The following is a 19,516-nucleotide window of genomic DNA, read 5'->3' on the forward strand; positions in this document are numbered from 1 at the left end:
TTATGTGGCAGAAATGTATTTTCAAAAGTATTTCTAAAAAATTAAAAGAACTGTGTTTGAGATATTTCATTTTACTCCTTTATACATTTGGTCTCAACCTACGTTATCTCAAAATCAAGGTGAGGAATCACTGTCATAGAGAGAAATAATTTACTATCTTGAACAAAGACAAAGAGTGTCACCACCTGGATTTGTTGGTTAGAAGCTAGTAGATTGGATGTATTCATAGATAATGATTCCATATTCCTTGTTTTTTCCCCTTGGAGGAAGTCCAGTACTATTGGAGAGATATTGCTGAAGCTATCATAGATATACCTCAACATTCTATATTCATCTGATGAGGAATTAGAAAGAACAATTACAGGAAATAAATCCCTGAGGGAAGAAGGAGAGTGTGTGTGGGAAAATAGAAAATATGTACAGATCCACTATCTGCTTAAATAAATGTTATTGTACCAGAAGAGAAGCAAAGAGAAACTGTAGACAAATATATTTAAGATTACAAATAACAGAGAATCATTCTGTCCATTATCAGAGGCTTACCTGGGTCAATGTTGCTTTCTAGAAGTAAGTGAAGCTGTGATGAGACTTCACAACAAGAGTAGGTTCCTCTCTTCCTCTTGAAATATACCAGGGCACACTGCCATCATAAACTCATATTAGTAGGATAAAGAAAGTAATTCAGGTGACCCAGCTCACTGCTGTCATTCGGTTTCATCTCTCTCTCTGGCCAAGGTTCTTACAAATCAGCTCAAAAGTCCCCTGCCAACTCTCAACTTCCATGATTACAAGACAGAATTCTTAAGCCTTCACATAGTGACCATCTGTTCATGCTATATCTGACAAATGACTATCCAATATCTGCTTGAAAAGTTTCTAGAACAGAACATTATTAGTTTCCAAAAGTTCTAATTCTTAGGAAATTTGTCAAATTAGCTTCTCTCCAATAACTACCATGACTATAACTAAAATACTTCAAGGGAAAAACAACTGACCTGGAAAATAGATCCAGGAGAGACAATATCAGAATAATTGGACTACCTGAAAGCCATAATCAAAAGGAGGACCTGCACAGTATCTTTCAAGAAATTATCAAGGAAAACTGCTCTGATGACCTGGGGACCAGAGGGTAAAACAGACATTGAAAGAATGTACTGATCACTTTAGCAAAGAAATCCCCCCAAAAAACAAAACAAAACAAAACAAAACAAAACAACAAAGAACATTAGAGCAAAATTCCAGAACTACCAGGTCAGCAGTTCAAAAGAAATAATTCAAATATCAGGGAGTCACAATCAGAATTAGGAGAAATGTCTAACCACGTAAGTATGCCTTATTTATTTATTTATTTGTTTGTTTGTTTGTTGATTTTTAAATCCACAATGGCTTATTTTTGTTACAGTGATCTATTTTACAGGTCGATTGTTTTTCCCTTGAAGTATTTTACATGTTCCATTTTTTTTATTCTTTTAATTTTGTTTGGTTGATTCGTGATGTCTCATAGAATCATTAGTTTGCCGAATTCTAACCTTGAAGATGTTGTTTTTCTCAATTAGCTTTTGTATTTTCTTTTCTATTTGGCCAATTGTACTCTTTAAGGAGCTGTTTTCTTCAGTGGATTTTTGCATCTCCATTTCCATTTGGCCAATTCTTTTCAAGCAGTTTTCCAATTTGTTGACTCCTTTTTCATAATATTCTTGCATCACTCTCATTTCTTTTCCAAATTTTTCTTCCACCTTTCTTGTAAGATTTTAAGCTCTTTTTATGAGCTCCTCCATGAGCTCTTTCTGGGCTTGAGACCACTTCCCATTTTTTCTTTGGGGTTTTGCCTGCAGGTGTTTTGACATTGTTGTCCTCTTCTGAGTTTGTATCTTGGTGTTCTCTGTCACCATAATAACTTTCTGTGGTCAGATTCTTTTTCTGTTGTTTTTTGCTCATCTTTTTTTTGGCCCTGTTTTTCTTTTCTTTTAAATTTGAGCTCTGCTTCCAAGGTGGAAGGAGCACTGTCTCTTGCTTCTTTTGCTAATGGCTGCAGACCATGGCTATTTACATGGTGCTGTGCTGATGTTGACTTGAGGCCCATGGGGGAGTCTTTTGTCTGGTGCTGCATTGAGGCAGTGGAGCGGAGGGGAGGTTGGCTTTCACTGCTGGAGGCTATAGGGGTCTGGCAGCTTACCTGGTGCTGAGCTGTGGTTCTACTAGTGATGTCAGGCATATGTGGATGCCCAGTGGGGTATTTTTGCATTTCCCTGTAGCAACACTGAAGCACATGGAGGTCTGGCCTCCAGAGGCTGCCTGTTTGCCTGGGACTATGCTGAAGCTTGGTGGGCCAGCGCTGGCTGGTGGCTGCCTGTTTCCTTAGCCACTCTTAGGGTTGGTATCTACCTGTTTGCCCATGGCTGTGATGAAGCATATGGAGGTCTGCCGGCTTGAAAATACCAGTTTGCCAGGGCTCTGATGAAACATGTGGAAATCTGGCTGCTGGGGAATGCCTATTTGCCCAGGCTTATGCTGAAGTACTAGTCTGGCCTCTAAAGGCTACCTATTTGCTCAGGGCCATACCATAGGACAGGGTGGTTCTCAGAGCTGGAGTCTGCTGGGTCTCCTAGCTAGGCTAAGGCACTTGGGGATCCTGGTGCTGGAATTTGCCTGTTCACATGACACTGGAGCTCTGGATTTCTCATTGGTTTGCTGAGGCAGGGCTTGCTGTGGCTTGCTGGGATGCTTCTTGGACAGTGTGAACTATCCATCACAGTAATAAAGAACCTTACTACCTTTGTGGCAAATAAAGAGTGGGTAACCTTTAAGTACTTCAAAGAATAGGTAAACCATAAGGAATGACAAGTGAGGAAATAATGCTGAAGAACTATCATCACTGAGGAATAACCTCGCTACAAATGTAATGTAGCTATAGAAACTCTGGAATATTCGAACTGCAGTTTAAATTTTCAGGTCCTTATCACCTCTTGCCTGGGCTATTGTGATAGTTCCTAATTGGGCCCAATGAAGCCATCCCAGTGCCCTTTCCAATTCCACACAGCTAAAGTATTGGTATATATAAAGTACAATTCTGACCACATTGCTTCCTTGCTCAAGAAGGTTCACTGATTTCTTATTACTCCTAGGATAACACACAAACTGGGTTCATCATTTAAAGTCTGTTGAAATAGACAAGCATACTTTATCAAAATGATTACACACTGCTCTTCCTGCACCCAACCTCTACACACACAATGTTCCACTACAAAAGTCCTGTTTGTTATTTTATCTATTACATTTTATCTTTTAACTCTATGCTTTGCACAGCCTATTCCTTGGTCTGGAATGTTCTTCTTCCTCAGTTCCTATTATGAGAATATGGATTCCATCAAGTTGCAACTTGAGATGCCACCACTCTTTGTTTTCGGTTTTTTTGTTTTTGTTTTTAGGCGATTGGGGTTAAGTGACTTGCCCAGGGTCACATAGCTGGTAAGTGTCAAGTGTTTGGTCTGAGGCCGGATTTGAACTCAGGTCCTCCTGACTTCAAGCCTGGTGCTCTATCCACTGCGCCACCTAGCTGCCCCGAGATGCCACCACTCTTAAGAGGTCTTTCCTCATAAGGTCTTTCCTGATTCCCCAAGTTATTGGTGATTCTCAAATTATTTTGTATCTATTTTGTTTAAATTTAGAATTTACCAGTCTGAGTACATGTATTTTCCTACCCACCCAGTATCATGTAAATTACTTTAGGAGAGAGATTGAATTATTTTTGCCTTTGTATCCCTGACATCTAGCATAGTCCCTGGCATATGCAGTTAGGTATTTAATAAATGTTTGTTGAATTGAGTCAAATTTTACATTAATGTATTCATTATTTAAGAATCATACCAGCCTTGGAGGAGGCAACCTTGATGGAACTCTTTTGCAGGTCCAAATTAAGAATTAAAGGACAGTTTCATGTGGCAGGCTATGCCTAGATATTTTCTAGGCTTATTTGATAGATTTAATGAACTGAATGACTATTTTAAAGACAGGATGAAACAATGGATTTAGGGACAGAAAGAATACATTGAAATATTGGAAAATCAAGATAATAATTTAGAGACCATGTAGTGGGGTGTGGGCAGAGGGAATCATTTAGAGATTGAAGTCCCACAAGTTGTAGCAGTACTGTGCTCAATACTGCTATATTTCTGATCTGGGGCCCTTGATCATCCGGCCAACACAAGCCAACGTGTGAGCTAGTAACCATAATGGGTAGCCCACAGGAAGGCAAGGGGATGTTAAAATTTGTTTGGTAATGGTCAGCCAGAAACTATAGCCTCTCAAAGTTCATCTATGCCAGAGGATCACCAAGACTGGTGATTATTAAATAGAGGCATTGGTCAATTGGCTTAGTGGTATAGATAGAAAACAATGGAAAAGAGAGGTTAACTGCTATCAGGGAAAGAAGCTCCAGAATATGGCAAAGTCTTATTCCCAGATAACCCTGTTTACTTAGGCCACAGAATCAGAGAAAACTCTAAAACATGTAATAATTCCTGAATGATGTAGAAGCCTCAGGAATTTATATGAGCCACAGGTAAGTGGTAGAGTAGGACATGCCCTTTTGAAAAATGACTCCCTTGAAATAGTTGATGGAGGTTTGCTTTGCAATTGATTTGGTAAGCAAGTGAAGAGGATCATTAAGACCAGATAATTGTTGAGGGTAGGGTCAATATGACCCAATAAAGGGTAATATTCATGCTAATATTCAGGAAGCACAAATGTGTGACTTGAAACTCAGGTCAGATCACTTTCCCTAAATTAGGACTACAAGGGCAAGCTTCCCCAATATCAACTAGAACCATGAGTAGAGACACCAGACAATAGTCCATCTGCCATGATCATGAACTTCTTGAGAAATTGACGAATAAGGATAAGAAGCCCATGAAGAAAGGATTTTAAAATTCAAATTCAAAACCTCTGAAACTTTAAAGAAAGTTCTAGGAACCAGGAATCTATCCCTCTTGGCAAAACAGAGTACAAATAGGATAAAGGATATAACTTGGGAAGGGGGAATTTCACCATTAGCCGACCCTTCAAATTAAGAGCAGGAAAGAAGATAGGATTCTGGGAAGATGGCGGAGTACCTTAGAAAACTCCAAGCTCTCCAGATTTCCCCCTCAAATAAGACAAAATAGAGCCTCAGGGAGAATGTAGAACAGTAAAAATAAACAAGAGTTGGGGCAGAACAGTAGTCCTCCTGGGATAACCAAACTAGATCAGAAGAAAAATCCCAGGATTGAGATTTAGTCCCTGCAAAGTATAAATACCTCCAGGCTAGTTCAATTGAAAAAGCAAGTGGTAAGCCCTGGATCTAGCTGGGTTGGAGATAACCTCTGCCCCAGCCATAAGAATTTTAACCTCCTAGATAATGTGGGAAGTTGGGCTTCTGAGCAGGAGAAGATTGCCCGTAAGGGACAAAAGACCTAGCTGTGCTAAGGAAATATGGCCCTGGGCAAGAAGGAACCAGCATACACTCAGTAGGTGCAGAAGCAGTGGGGCAGGGATGCCTCTAGCTGTGGACACCTACAGGAAGGCAAAGTTCTTGGTTTTGGTTTAGGCTACAGGAGAGAATTAAAGAAGAACCTGAGGACAGAGGCACTGTCCCCCATTCCCCAGGACTAGAGGTGATTACAGCAAGTTGCTACATTTTTTTTTTTTTAATGAGCAGGCAAAAGAGAAAGAACTCAGCCATAGAAAGTAACTACAGGAATAGAGAAGACTGGGGTTTTTCTTCAGAGAAGGATACTAAAGGAAAAAAGCCACTCTTACCCCAAAGAGTAATGGCAAATGGTCACCTGCCCAAAAAGAATTCATAGAAGAATTTTAAAAATACTTTAAAAATCAAATGACAATGATAGAGGGAAAAATTTAAAAAAAAAAAAGAATAATCCCAAAAAAAATGAAATTATGAAAAGAAAGTTAATCAACTAGAAAAGGAGATCCATAATCTTAAGGAAGAAAATGACTCTTGAAAATTAGAATTGGCCAAGGGGAAGCCAGTGAAGTTATAATAGACCAAGAAATAATTAAATAAAATAAAATATAAAGAGTGAAAAAAATAGAAGAGAATGTTAAACATGTCATAAGAAAAACAACCAATCTGGAGAACAGATCAAGAAGAGAAAACAAGAATCATTACACTACCTGAAAGTTGTGATTTAAAAAAAAAAACAGAATATTGATACAATTATACAATAAATAATTAAAGAAAATTGTCCTGAAGCATTAGAATAAGAGGAGAATGTAGAAAATAAAAAAATACAGTGATCACCACCTGAAACAGATCCTATGAGGAAACCAAACAGGGATATTATAGCTAAATTCCAAAACCCCCAGCTCAAGGAGAAAATATTACAAGCAAGAAGAAGAAAAATATTAAATATAGTTGAACCACAATTAGAATCGCACAAGACCTAGCAGTGGCTACATTAAAAGACCACAGGTCTTGGAACACTATGTATTGAAGAGCAAAATAACTGGGGTTATGGCCAAAAATATCAAACCCAGCAAACTTATGCACAATACTGAATAAAAAAAATAAAAAAGAACATTCAGTGAAGTACCAGACTTCCAGGACTTTATTGTGAAAACACCTGAATTTAATAAAAAATTTAACGGGCTGGTAGTTTTGGAACTACATAGTTCTGGAATGAGATAGTTCCTACTATCATCAGGAATGGTTTAAAGAGGGAACAATCCTTGCTTACATACATATATGCACATGCATATATATACATACATACACAGATATATATACACACATAATATGTATGATAATATGTACGTGTAAAAGTCTTCTAAATTTATAAATAAACAAGAGGCTGAGGTAAAAGTATAAGGGTGGTATAGAAGTGTGTCAAGATTAATGGAAATGGGATAAAGAAGAAACAACATTTATATTTGCAAGGCTATAATTTTTTTTTCTAAATTCAGAGCAAAATAAGAGGTCAAGGGGAAACGCAGAGGAAAGGATAAGAAAGGGATCCTTGGGGAGGGGTAGGTTAAGTAACAGGAGAGCAGGATAGCAGGTGGAAGTACAGGAGTCAGGAGGGATAGGAAACAGAAGATACACACAAACATAAAATAAATATTAGGAGCAGAATTTATGTAGGGGTAGTATTCATGTTCTAAGAAAAAGTTAAGATAAAATAAATTTAATCAAAAGAGAAAAATAGGGAAATTGTACTATACATTAGTCATATCAATATTGTTTCAGGCTATTTAAAACAACTAGAAAATACAAGGTTGGAATATTGCGTGGTATAGGGTATGATGAGCTGGTGGATTTAGAATAATGAGGAAAGGCTTGGACTTTTGAAGGAAGATGTTATCCACCTTCAGAGAAACAGAGCACAAACAAGTGTAGTACCGTCTTTCGTAGATGCATCTGAATGTATATGGGTATATATGTATATGATTAGAGATACGTACGTATGTGTATGTAAGTATATGTATGTCAACATGTATATGTATACAAATGCGTGTGTTTTGTGTATGTATGTGTTGTGTTTGTGTGCATATTAATATACATGTGCATATACACAAATATACATGAATATATAGAGATATGTATATATATATATATACATACATGTATATGAATATATGAGTGTATATACATGTGTGCACACACATACATATATATGAATACAGGGCTTCTTAAACTTTTCCCACTCATGACCCCTTTTCCTGTTTCTGCAGCATTCCCTGGCTTTGCATGGCCCCCGGGACAATCACAGTGTAAAGTGCACATGCTTTGAATTCAGAAGCAAGGTTACAAGTGAAGTTGCATGATGCAACATCAGCAAGTTCTGCCAGAAATACCTCTTATTCATTATACATTTGATTTTTAATTTTTTTTTGTCGTTGTGCATTCAGAAACCTTTTACTTTCAAAATTTTTCACGACACCAGATGGGGTCAAGACCCACAATTTAAGAATTGCTGATATAATATGTAAGTGTGTGTGTATACATATATATACTCATGTGTGTCTCTATATATATACACACACATACGTGTGTGTGTGTGTATCCATGCTAATTGTAGCCTTCTGGGGGAGTAAGACTGGGAGAAAAAAGAACAAAGTAAAAAGTGCACAGCAGAGAACAAAATAAAGCCCAAAAGGAAGTAAAAAAAAGATGGATAGCTCTGAATACAATGTGTAGTATTTATTCTATAGGCTTTCTGGAAATGGAAATTTGTTGCTTTATATTTTGAATCCTCTCTTATGTTCTGCTGAGCACATGGCAATGTTTTTTTTTTCTTTTCTCATTTTGTATTCAATGTTTAGTATTTAAGTTGGTTTCTTTTTTTCTTTTTCTTATTTTGCATTTAAGTTCAAAATTTTTAAAAATTACAAAAGAAAAAGCAGGAAGGTAGAAACATAAAAAGAGAACGTTATTCTTGGGAACACTAAAATGTGAGGTATATGCTTAGATCGGTGTAGCTCCATTGACACTAGTGAAGAGTCAACAAAAAGGCACTGTGGAAACATTGGCAATCACAGGCCATACCACTGAACAGACACTGAATGTTCATGAACCTGTATGAGGTGTATGCCCTACCCCAGTCCTCTCAGTTACACCTAAGGAGGGCAAATCTCTTCAACCCTTCACTTGGAGGGGGAAGATAGAAAGAAATCTTTCACTAAGTACCATGACTTACAGTTGTGGTGAAATGGAGAGGGGCAGATCCATTCAGCATTAGGAAAGTGGGAGATTTAGGAGAATCTTCTTTTCATTGTAATTTGGGTTTTTCTTTTCTGTTTTTGCAACACCACGTGAGGCCAATGTTATAGGGACCATTTAAAAAGGAAGAAGGAGCATTTAGATTTAGATAGGCTAGTCAACCTCAATTCATTCATTTACTCATTAATTTGAGGATTTATTTTTATTTTGCTGTTTTTAAAAATTAAGATTGTTCACAGAGAAAGTAAAAAAAATGTAGGCAAACTTGGAATGAAGTCTTCTTAACCCAGGATATGTGAATTTTTTCAGCTATATTTCAAGATAATTGGACTCTTTTGTAATCCTATGCATTGTATTATATATATTTAAATAGCTGTTCTAAGAAAGAATCCATTGACTTTACCAGAACTCCAAAGGGGCCCATGAAAAAACTGCTCAGATCCCTTAGTCTACTGTCTGCAGAGGTATGTCTTTGTATTTCTTTTCCATGTATACTGGTAAGGTAAACAGGAGAAGTGCATTTCTATTTAGATCCCTGCTGCATCTGTTGTTAATATTTTTGTTTGTTTGTTTGTTTTTTGCTAGGTAATGCAGTTAAGTGACTTGCCAAGGGTCACACAGCTAGTAAGTGTCAAATGTCTGAGGCCGCATTTGAACTCAGATCCTCCTGATTCCAGAGCCAGTTCACTACCCACTGTGCCACCTAGCTTCCCCTGTTAATATTTTGGTAATGCACGGCTTCAGTCCTTCCATACTCCCAACCTCCAGTAACACTGGCCTCCTTGCTATACTCAAAGAAGACATTTATCCCAACTCTGGGTATTTTTATTTGCTGTCCCCTATGCTTCTAATACTCCACAATTCTGTCTCTGGACCTAACTGGGTGCCTTCAAGGCCCAGCTAAACTCTTACCTTCTATAGGAAACCTTTCCATAGATCTCTAAATTCTATAGTCTTCCCTTGAATGATTATTTCTAATTTACCACGTATACAGCTTATTTGTACATAATTGTTTGTATGCTTTCTTTCCCATTACACTGTGAGCTCCTAGAAAGCAGAGACTATCTTTTTTTAACTCTTTTTTTTTTTGTGTGCCCTCAGTGCTTAGTATAAGTCCTAGCAATAATAGGTATTTAATAAATGTTTATTGGCTGACTAATTGGTTGGTAAAGGATTAGTGTTCCAGTAGATATCAAGTATGTACCGGGAAGGCTTTTCAGAGACAGCTTCAGCTAACTTTCTGATATGATGCTTGCTCTCAAACTCTGACCTATTACCTTAAGGACATTTTTGAGAGCTTCTTAAAAGTGTTGACTGGAACCTTCACCTCTAAACAAACCACTAAACAAATAAAACATTTCTCCACCAGTTATTATACGTGAACTACAAAAACAGGTTCAAGTAAACACTGCATTAATATATTATGTTAATTTTTGTGACTGTAATAATGAAACTGGTACCTTACCCAAAAGCTAACAATGTTGTTTTTGTATTTGTTTGTTTGTTTTTGTTTTTGTTTTCCCTGCTAACTGGGTCAAACTGTTAGAACAAACCTAATGAGCTTTTCTTTTTGGTTAATTGTTGTTGTTCAGTTGTTTTCGTTCATGTCAGACCCTTCATGTCAGACTCTCCAATTAGAAGTTTTCTTGGTAGAGATCCTAGAGTTATTTGCCATTTACTTCTCCAACTCATGTTAAGGATGAGAAAACTGAGGCACAGAGGGTTAAATGACTCATCTAGGGTCACAAAGCTAGTGTCTGCGGGCAGATTTGAACTCATGAAGACAAGACTTCTTGATTCCAGTCCTAGCGCTCTATTCACTGCTTCACCTATCTGCCTGAGTTTCTTTCTGCACCACAGTTCGTAGAGCACTGGGCTGGGAATCAGGAAAACCTATCTTCATGAATTCACATCCAGCCTCAGACATTTAGTAGCTGTGTGATCCTGCACAAGTCACTTAGACCCATTTGCTTCTGTTTCTTTATCTATAAAATGAGCCAAAGAAGAAAATTGCAAAGCACTCAAGTATCTCTGCCAAGAAAACCCCAAACTGGGTCATGAAGAGTTGCAAAAAACTGAGAAATGACTGAAACAACAACACTTAAAGACAAAAGTTGACAAAGAGGTTGAAGAATGCACACTTCCTAAATTGTGACAAGCAGTTGTTTGGACAGGCTATTGAATTGAAATATCATTAAATATATTTTGGATCAGCAGTTCAGACTGACAATGAACAGTAGACAGAATTAAATATGAAGAGGTATGAACTGTTTTTGGTAAATTTCACAGCCCTCTTATTGATTCGAAGATGCTAGGTGCCACAAAAGCCCATCTATTTAGCAGCAATATTTTCACAGTGATGTGATAGGACTAGAAATCACGGTAGAGCACCATTTCAGAAAAATCAGAATTGCAGTCAACTCAAAGAGACTGAAATAGATAAGGTGAATATTACTGTAACAGCCAGTAGTATTTCTTTTACTATTGATGACTTGTGTCTATAAAATACAGCATTGATGATATGCATGATCAAAAAAAAGTGAGCAGTCACACATTAAGAGTTAAAGACAATAGTAGGAAAAGTTGAGGGGTACACTAATATGCATAAAATTCAAAAAGAATCAGAGAATGGCTAATAGTATATTGGGTGGGACTTTTATAGAGATGCATGAACAAGAATTACTCTGGAAAAGGAAACATAGGTGGATTGTAATTTTTACTAGAGGAGGAAGTAAATATACCAATGAAATCATAAACTCAGCGAAATATTAAAGCACAATATAATACAAAGACACCATATTTTAGGGAGAAATAAATTAATCAATAAACATTTATTAAGCACTGTCTGTCTGCCATGCACTCTGTTAAGTGCTGAGAATACAAAAAAAGTAAAAAGACAATCCCTGACCTCAAGGAGCTTACAATCTAATGGAAACAATTATGCCAAACTATGAGAAAAACATTAAATATTATTGAGTATTTTCTTTGATTAAATAATATTTTGAAATTAACTGTCACAGAGACTTTAAAAGCACAAACTTCCTCTTGGTACCTAAGGACAGAACTCATTTTCAATTTAACAAAATATATGATATTCTTTATTGAGGTTTTACAGAAAGCTCTAAGGAAGGAATTAAATGAAAAGGATGGGAGAAGAGAGGAAAATAAGTTAAAAGATGCTATTCTTTAGGTACAAAAAGATTATATTTCACTTTGGAGATGCCATTTTCAAATCATAATGATACTGAGAAAAGAAGAAATGGAAATTAGAATACTACATGGGAAAAGAATAATAAAAAATGAGGGAATCCCTTAGCATGTGCCAAGCCTCCTGTGGGCATCTTTTCCTGCCTGGCTAATTCATCTACACTATGTACAGTAGCTGCCAACTGAGCACATTTCCAGAGAGAGTCTGTCATCCACATTCTATTTATGTTTTGCCTGCTGTTCTTACTCTGGTTGGCAGTCATTGCTAGCATGCTAAATTTTGGCATTCATTTATGTTTTTATGGAAACTAAAAAAAAAAAAGTTGTAAACTGTTGAGTTTCATGTGTAAATATATTCTCATAGACCATTGTGAAATTTTAAGATGGGGATTGGAAACCATTTAGCCTATTACCTAGCTTTTCAGCAGCATTACATATAATTTACCCAACATCGACTGAAATCACACCTATTTTTAGAAGCTCCTAAGAATGATGGACCTAACATATTTTAGAAAGCATTATTCTGATAGTTTGGCTTAGTCTAAACTGACATATGGGTGTTTGGTCGCCTTTATGTTTTGTGATGTTAGTCAACACAATTAATTTGAATGTGCATACACACATCATTAGCCAATACCACATAACAAAAAGGAGAAGAAAATAGAGGGATATGTTTGGACAAATATGGGCTGATTAGCCCAGTCAAAAATTTAAGTTCTCTTCTAAAGGATTTCCACTTGCTAGGTTACATAAATGGCAGAAAAAAACTGGGACTCTACTATAAATAACAGGACAATTAAAAGTCAAATATCCTTCTGGAAATTAAAACTTTATTTTCCTAATCCATATAACTCAGCGTTTTAGAGATTACCCACATTTCTCAAAAGCAATAAAATGATGGACAAGTCTATTCGTTCTTGATGGAAAGGTTTTGATTATGCTCTGGGTCTGTTTTGTGAGCACCAGCCCATCTAAAAATAGATATGTTCATCACCAGTAAGTTTCTCCTTGGTTATGCACAGCCCCATCAATCAACTCTCCTGTCATAATAATTAGGGAGGAGAAGTAGAAAAGGCAGAGATTTCAGGGAATCACTGGTTTGTCTGTTTGTTTTAATTTTTTTTTTTTAGGCATTTGGGGTTAAGTGACTTGCCCAGGGTCACATAGGTAGTAAGTGTCAAGTGTTTAGTCTGAGGCTGGATTTGAACTCAGGTCCTCCTGACTCTAGGGCTGGCGCTTTATCCACTGTGCCACCTGGCTGCCCGATCTTTTAATTCTTATGAACACTAACACTAGTCGGTATTTGAAACATGAGTTCTTTGTTCAGGTTAATAAACTGATGTATTATTGTAAGAGTGGGGAACCTGTGTTAATAAAGTCCAAGCCTTGCTGATTCCAGGCCAAGACTAGGTAAGCTGTCAGAACCTCCAACTATCAACTAGTAACAGATCTTGAAGCCCAGGTGGTAAAGCAGGCAAACACAAACACCTGGACCTCCTGGTGCCTCAGTGACAGCAGGGGGAACCGGTGGAAAACAGCTCAGAAAACTACCAGGTGCCTCAGCACGCTACCTCAAAGGACTCTCCCAGTGCATTAGCAGAAATGGGGAGACAACATTGCAAGGGGCCCCAGGCAGATAAACATCCTGCAGGACACATCTAATAGGAGCTGAAGAAAGCTAAAGGAAAGGAAAACCAGGCAAGCTAGAATTGCCTGAAAGTTCCAGCCTTGCTGATTCCAGCCCAACACAAGGTAAGCTGCCAGAAATCTCCAGCCTCCAACTGCCAACATAAGAGGCCCAAGCACACAAAGCCAGTGACCAAGACCTAGTCTCCCAACACAAGAAGCTTGGCTCAGTGCCTTCTGTTCCCCAGCAGGAGAGCTCAATCTATTTAAAGGCCAGGGAATAAAGAAACACCATGAGTAAAAAGAAATGTACCATAGATGAATATTATGAGAAGAGTGAAGATCAAGACAGAAATACTGAAAAGGACAACATTGTCAAAAAACCCACATCTGAAACATCAGAAAGGAATATGAACTGGTCTGAAGCTGAAAAAGCCTTAGAAGAGCTCAAAAAGGATTTTAAAAGCCTAATGAGAGAGGTAGAAGAATTCCTTTTTTTTTAATTTTTAGTTTTCAATATTCACTTCCACAAGTTTTTGAGTTCCAAATTTCTCACCCCTCCCCCCACCCCAACATGGTATGCATTCTGAATACCCCTTCCCCTGGTCTGCCTTCTCTTCTATCTCTCCCCTCTCCCTTCTCTTATCCCCTTTCCCTTCTATTTTCCCGTAGAGCAGGATAGACTTCTGAACCCCATTTCCTCTATTTCTTATTTCCCAGTTGCATGTGAAAACATTTTTTTAAAAAGTGCTTTTAAAACTTTGAGTTCCAAATTTTCTCCCTTCCTCCCTCCCCACCCACCCTCATTGAAAAAGCAAGTAACTCAATATAGGTTGTACATGTGCAATTATGAAAAACACTTCCTTAGTAGACATGTTGTGAAAAACTAATTCTATTTCCCTTAATCCTATCCTGCCCTCCCATTTATTCTATTCTTTCTTTTGACCCTGTCCCTCCTCAGAAGTATTTGCTTCTGATTACCCTCTTCCCAATCTGCCCTCCTCTCTATCACCCCCTGCTCTCTTGTCCCCTTCTCCCCCTATTTTCCTGTAGGGTAAGACAGATTTCCATACCCAATTGAATGTGTATGTTATTCTCTCCTTAAGCCAAATCCTATGAGAATAAGATTCCTCATTCCCTCTCACCTTCCCCTGTTTCCCCTCCACTGTGAGAGACTTTTCTTTTCTGTTTTTTTTTGTGAGATAATTTACCCCATTCTACCTCTCCCTTTCTTCTCCGAGTATCATCCTCTCTCATCCCTTAATTTTATTCTCCAGATATGACCCCTTAATCTTCAACTCACCCTGTGCCCTCTATCTATCTATATATACATACATACAATTTTTTTCCTTCAACTACCCTAATACTGACAAAGTTCTCATGAGTTACAAATATCATCTTTCCATACAGGAATGCAAACAGTTCAATTTTAATAAGCCTCTTATGATTTCTCTTTCCTGTTTACCTCTTCATGTTCCACTGAGTCCTGTATTTGAAAGTCAAATTTTCTTTAGCTCTGGTCTTTTCATCAGGAATGCTTGAAAGTCCTCTATTTCACTGAATGACCATTTTTTCCCCTGAAGGATTATACTCAGTTTTGCTGGGTAGGTGATTCTTGGTTGTAATCCTATCTCCTTTGCCCTCGGAATATTATATTCCATGCCCTGCGTCCTTTAATGTAGAAGCTGCTAAATCTTGTGTTATCCTGATTGTGTTTCCACAGTACTTGAATTGTTTCCTTCTGGCAGCTTGAATATTTTCTCCTTGACCTGGGAACTCTGGAATTTGGCTACAATATTCCTAGGAGTTTTCCTTTGGGGATCTCTTTCAGGAGGAGATCTGTGGATTCTTTCAATTTCTATTTTGCCCTCTGGTTCTAATATATCAGGGCAGTTTTCCTTGATAATTTCTTGAAAGAGATGATGTCTAGGCTCTTTTTTTGATCATGGCTTTCAGATAGTCCAATAATTTTTAAATTCTCTCTCCTGGATCTATTTTCCAGGTCAGTTGTTTTTCCAATGAGATATTTCACATTGTTTTCTAATTTTTCATTCTTTTGGATTTGTTTTACAGTGTCTTGATTTCTCATAAAGTCACTGTCTTCCAATTGCCTCTATTCTAATTTTTAAGGAAGTATTTTCTTCAGTAATCTTTTGGACTTCCTTTTCCATTTGGCCAATTTTCTTTTTAGGGCATTTTTCTCCTCATTGGCTTTTTGGACCTCTTTTGCCATTTGGGTTAGGCTGTTTTTTAAGGTATTATTTTCTTCAGTATTTTTTGGGTCTCCTTTAGTAAGCTGTTGACTTTTTTTCATGATTTTCTTGCATCACTCTCATTTCTCTTCCCAGTTTTTCCTCTACTTCCCTTACTTGCTTCTCAAAATCCCTTTTGAGCTCTTCCAAGGCCTGGGACTGATTCATATTTTTCTTGGAGGCTTTGGATGTAGGAGCTTTGACTTTGTTGTCTTCTTCTGGTTGTATATTTTGATCTTCTTTTTCACCAAAGTAAGATAATATAGTCTGACTCTTTTTGCTGCTTGCTCATGATCCCAGCCAATTACTTGAGTTTTAAACTCTTTGTTAAGGTAAGAGTCTGCTTCCAATGTGGAGATGTACTGTCCCAAGCTTCAGGGGTTTGTGTAGCTGTTTTCAGAGATACTTGTAGGGACCTGTAAATTTTCAGTTCTTCCAAGGTGGTATGATAAGGGGCGAGGTGTTTACTCCTTTCCTGGCCTGTGACCACAAGTATTCCTTTCTGTCCTGTAACTGTGAGGAGGGGTTCCTCTCCACAGCCACTACAAGCTCCACCATGCCAGCGCTCCTCCTCACCCCAGCACTGCCGCCCAGAACTGTGACCCAGATCCACACATGGGCAAAGCAAGAGATTCCTGCCTCAGCACTGGCAAGGAGATCCATGCCGTCCCTCTCTGGTCAGCCACTGGATTCCCCCTCAGTCTGTGGGCCAGAAGCTTGGCAAGCAGCTGCCCCCCCACCCCAGGGCCAGGCTCTTGGGGAATGGAGCTGAGACCCTGTCTTCCTGTCTGAGCACTGACAGAAACAGACTTTTCCCACTGACCTTGTAAGTTGTCTTTGGCATTGGTGGATTGAGGAGTCTGGAAACCTCCACAGCTGCCCGCGATTCAGTCCTCTGAGGCCTGCTCCAGGTTTGCTGCGGCCTGCATGCCCACGCTGCACTGCGCTGCGCTCCCAGCCTGGCGCGATACACCTTTCTGATCAATCATCCAGGTTGTCTTGGGCTGGAAATTTGTTTCTTTTGTGGGTTCTGCTGCTTCAGAATTTGTTTAGAGCCATTTTTTATGTGTATTTGGAGAGGTTTCTGGGAGAGCTCAAGCAAGTCACTGCTTTCACTCTGCCATCTTGGCTCTGCCCCCAAGGTAGAAGAATTCTTAAAAAATACAATTGGCCAATTGGAAAAAAAAGTACACTGAAGAAAACAAGTAACTAGAAAACACAATTGGCAAACTAGAAAAAAAGTACAATGAAGAAAATAAATCCCTTAAAAATACAATTGGCCAACTGGAGAAGGAAGTATAAAAACTAACAGAAGAAAACAACCTGTCAAAAACTAGAATTGGACAAATGGAAACTAATGACTCTATGAAAGAGCAACAATCAGTGAAACAGAAACAAAAAAATGAAAAAAAAGGATGAAAACATAAAATACCTCATCAGTAAAACAACCAAACTGGAAAATTGATCTAGGAGAGACAATTTAAAAATCACTGGACTACCTGAAAATCATGATGAAAAAAGAGCCTAGACAGTATCTTTCAGGAAATCATAAAGGAAAACTGCCCTGAAATCCTAGAACCAGAAGGCAAATTACCACAGAAAGAATCCACCTCTCACCACCTGAAAAAATCCCAAATTGACAACACCAAGGAATATAATAGCAAAATTCCAAAATTACTAGATGAAAGAGAAGGTGCTGCAAGCAGCCAGAAAGAAACAATTTAAATACCATGGAACCACAGTCAGGATTACACAGGACCTTGCATCTTCTACATTAAAAGACCACAAAGCATGGAACGTGATATTATGTTAGGCAAAGGAGCTTGGATTGCAGCCAAGGATCAACTACCCTGCAAAAATGAGCATGATTCTTCAAGGGAGGAGATGGATATTCAATGAAATAGGAGCCTTCCAAACATTCCTCATAAAAACACCAGAGCTCAACAAAAAAATTGATCTTCAAGTACAAGATTCAAGAAAGACATAAAAAGGTAAATGGGACAGAAAGATACAAAGTGTTGTTAATAAGGGCAGACTGTTTACATCCCTACAAGGGAAGATGACACTTGCAACTCTTGAGAACTGTATTGCTATTACACAATGTTAAAGGAGTATACATAAAGGGGGTGGATATTAGTTGACTTTGATGTAATGATAAAAAAAAATCTAATCAAGTGGGTTAAATGGTTCCAAGTAAGTAAATTAGCCTGATCTTAGAAAATGTACTGAGGAAGGAGGAGGCAGACAAGGGTAAATTACATTACAGGAAAAGACAGAAAATCCTACTACAGCAGAGGGAAAGAAGGGAGTGGGTGAGCATTGTTTGAACCTTGCTCTCATCAGATTTGCTCAAGAAAAGAGTAACACAATCAGTTATGTATGGAAATCTAACTTGCCCTATGGACAGTAGGAGGGGAAAAGAGGAAAGAAAAGGGAGGGGGGATAAAAAGGAGGGAAAAAGTGGTGGTGGCAAAGGGGAAGAGGGGGGAGGGGGATAATAGAAGGGAGGAGAGACTGAAGAAGGTGGTGGTCAAAAGCAAAGTACTGGTGAGGGGGAAGGGAGAGAGGAGAAAGAAAAGCACAAATGGGGGAAAAAAGGTTGGAGAAAAAGACACAGATAGTAATCATAACTGTGAAAGTTGAATCACTATCTTTTTTTCTCTCATCTGTTGAGTTTTGTTTCCTCTTTCTGATGGTTCTTCCTATTGGTTTTAATTTTTACTTACAACTTCACTAATGTGAAAATATATGTAATAGGAATATAAATGTATAGCCTATATCACATTGTGCACCATCTTGGGGAGGGTGGTGGGGAGGAAGTGGGAGAAAATTTTTAAACTCAAAAGCATATGGAAGTGATTGTTGATAAATCAAAATAAATCAATAAAATATGAAAAAAGAAAGAGTGGGGAACCTGTAACCTTGAGGCTACATGTGGCCTTCTAGATCCTTGGGTGTGGCCTTTTGAGTAAGTACAAGTTTTACAGAACAAATCCTTTTATTAAGGCTGAACATGGCTCCAAGGCTACAGGTTTCCCACCCCTGTACTATAGGAAAAATTGAACCATTAATATTTTTGGTCTCATAATAAATGAAAATATAAAAAAAAAAATGTAAGTGTCCTGTTCTAAGGCAACAGAAAGCATCATTTCATGGGAACCTCAATCACATTGTTTTGTTGTCTTATAGGAAGCATTAGCAAAAAAAGATCACCATCAAAATGATCAAAACTCATTCATGACTAGAGTATGAAGGAGGACAATTCAATGATGAATGAGAGAAGGAATTAATTTTAAAAGTATTTATTTAGGGATAACTATGTGTAAAGCACTGTAATAAACACTGAAGATAAAAATGGAAAGGTAAGACAGTCCCTGCTCTCAAAGATCTAGTGTTCTAATAGAAAGAGATAACATATAGAAGGTTTCAGCTTCAAATCAAATGGAATGCTCCAGTGGGCCTTTGAGTAAAATTGAAAATCCAATTGTAATCCATTTAAATGTCATTTCCATCGATAAAACCATATATAGTTCTGATTCTAAACCATCTGAAAGTGCCAAGGGCTTTGGTAGGAAGAACTTTCCTTTGTGGTTTTTTTACTAGCTGTGATTAATGAGGCCTTGGGGATTGCACACATATGGAGTTGACAGGTCACATCTGTACAAGTATTGTTCCCCTGGGCAATGGCAACAGGGACAAGGATAGAAGCAAGGTT

The sequence above is a fragment of the Phascolarctos cinereus genome, unplaced genomic scaffold (assembly GCF_003287225.1).
Source record: "Phascolarctos cinereus isolate Bilbo 61053 unplaced genomic scaffold, phaCin_HiC Scaffold_1;HRSCAF=81, whole genome shotgun sequence".
NCBI classification, from domain to species: Eukaryota; Metazoa; Chordata; class Mammalia; order Diprotodontia; family Phascolarctidae; genus Phascolarctos; species Phascolarctos cinereus.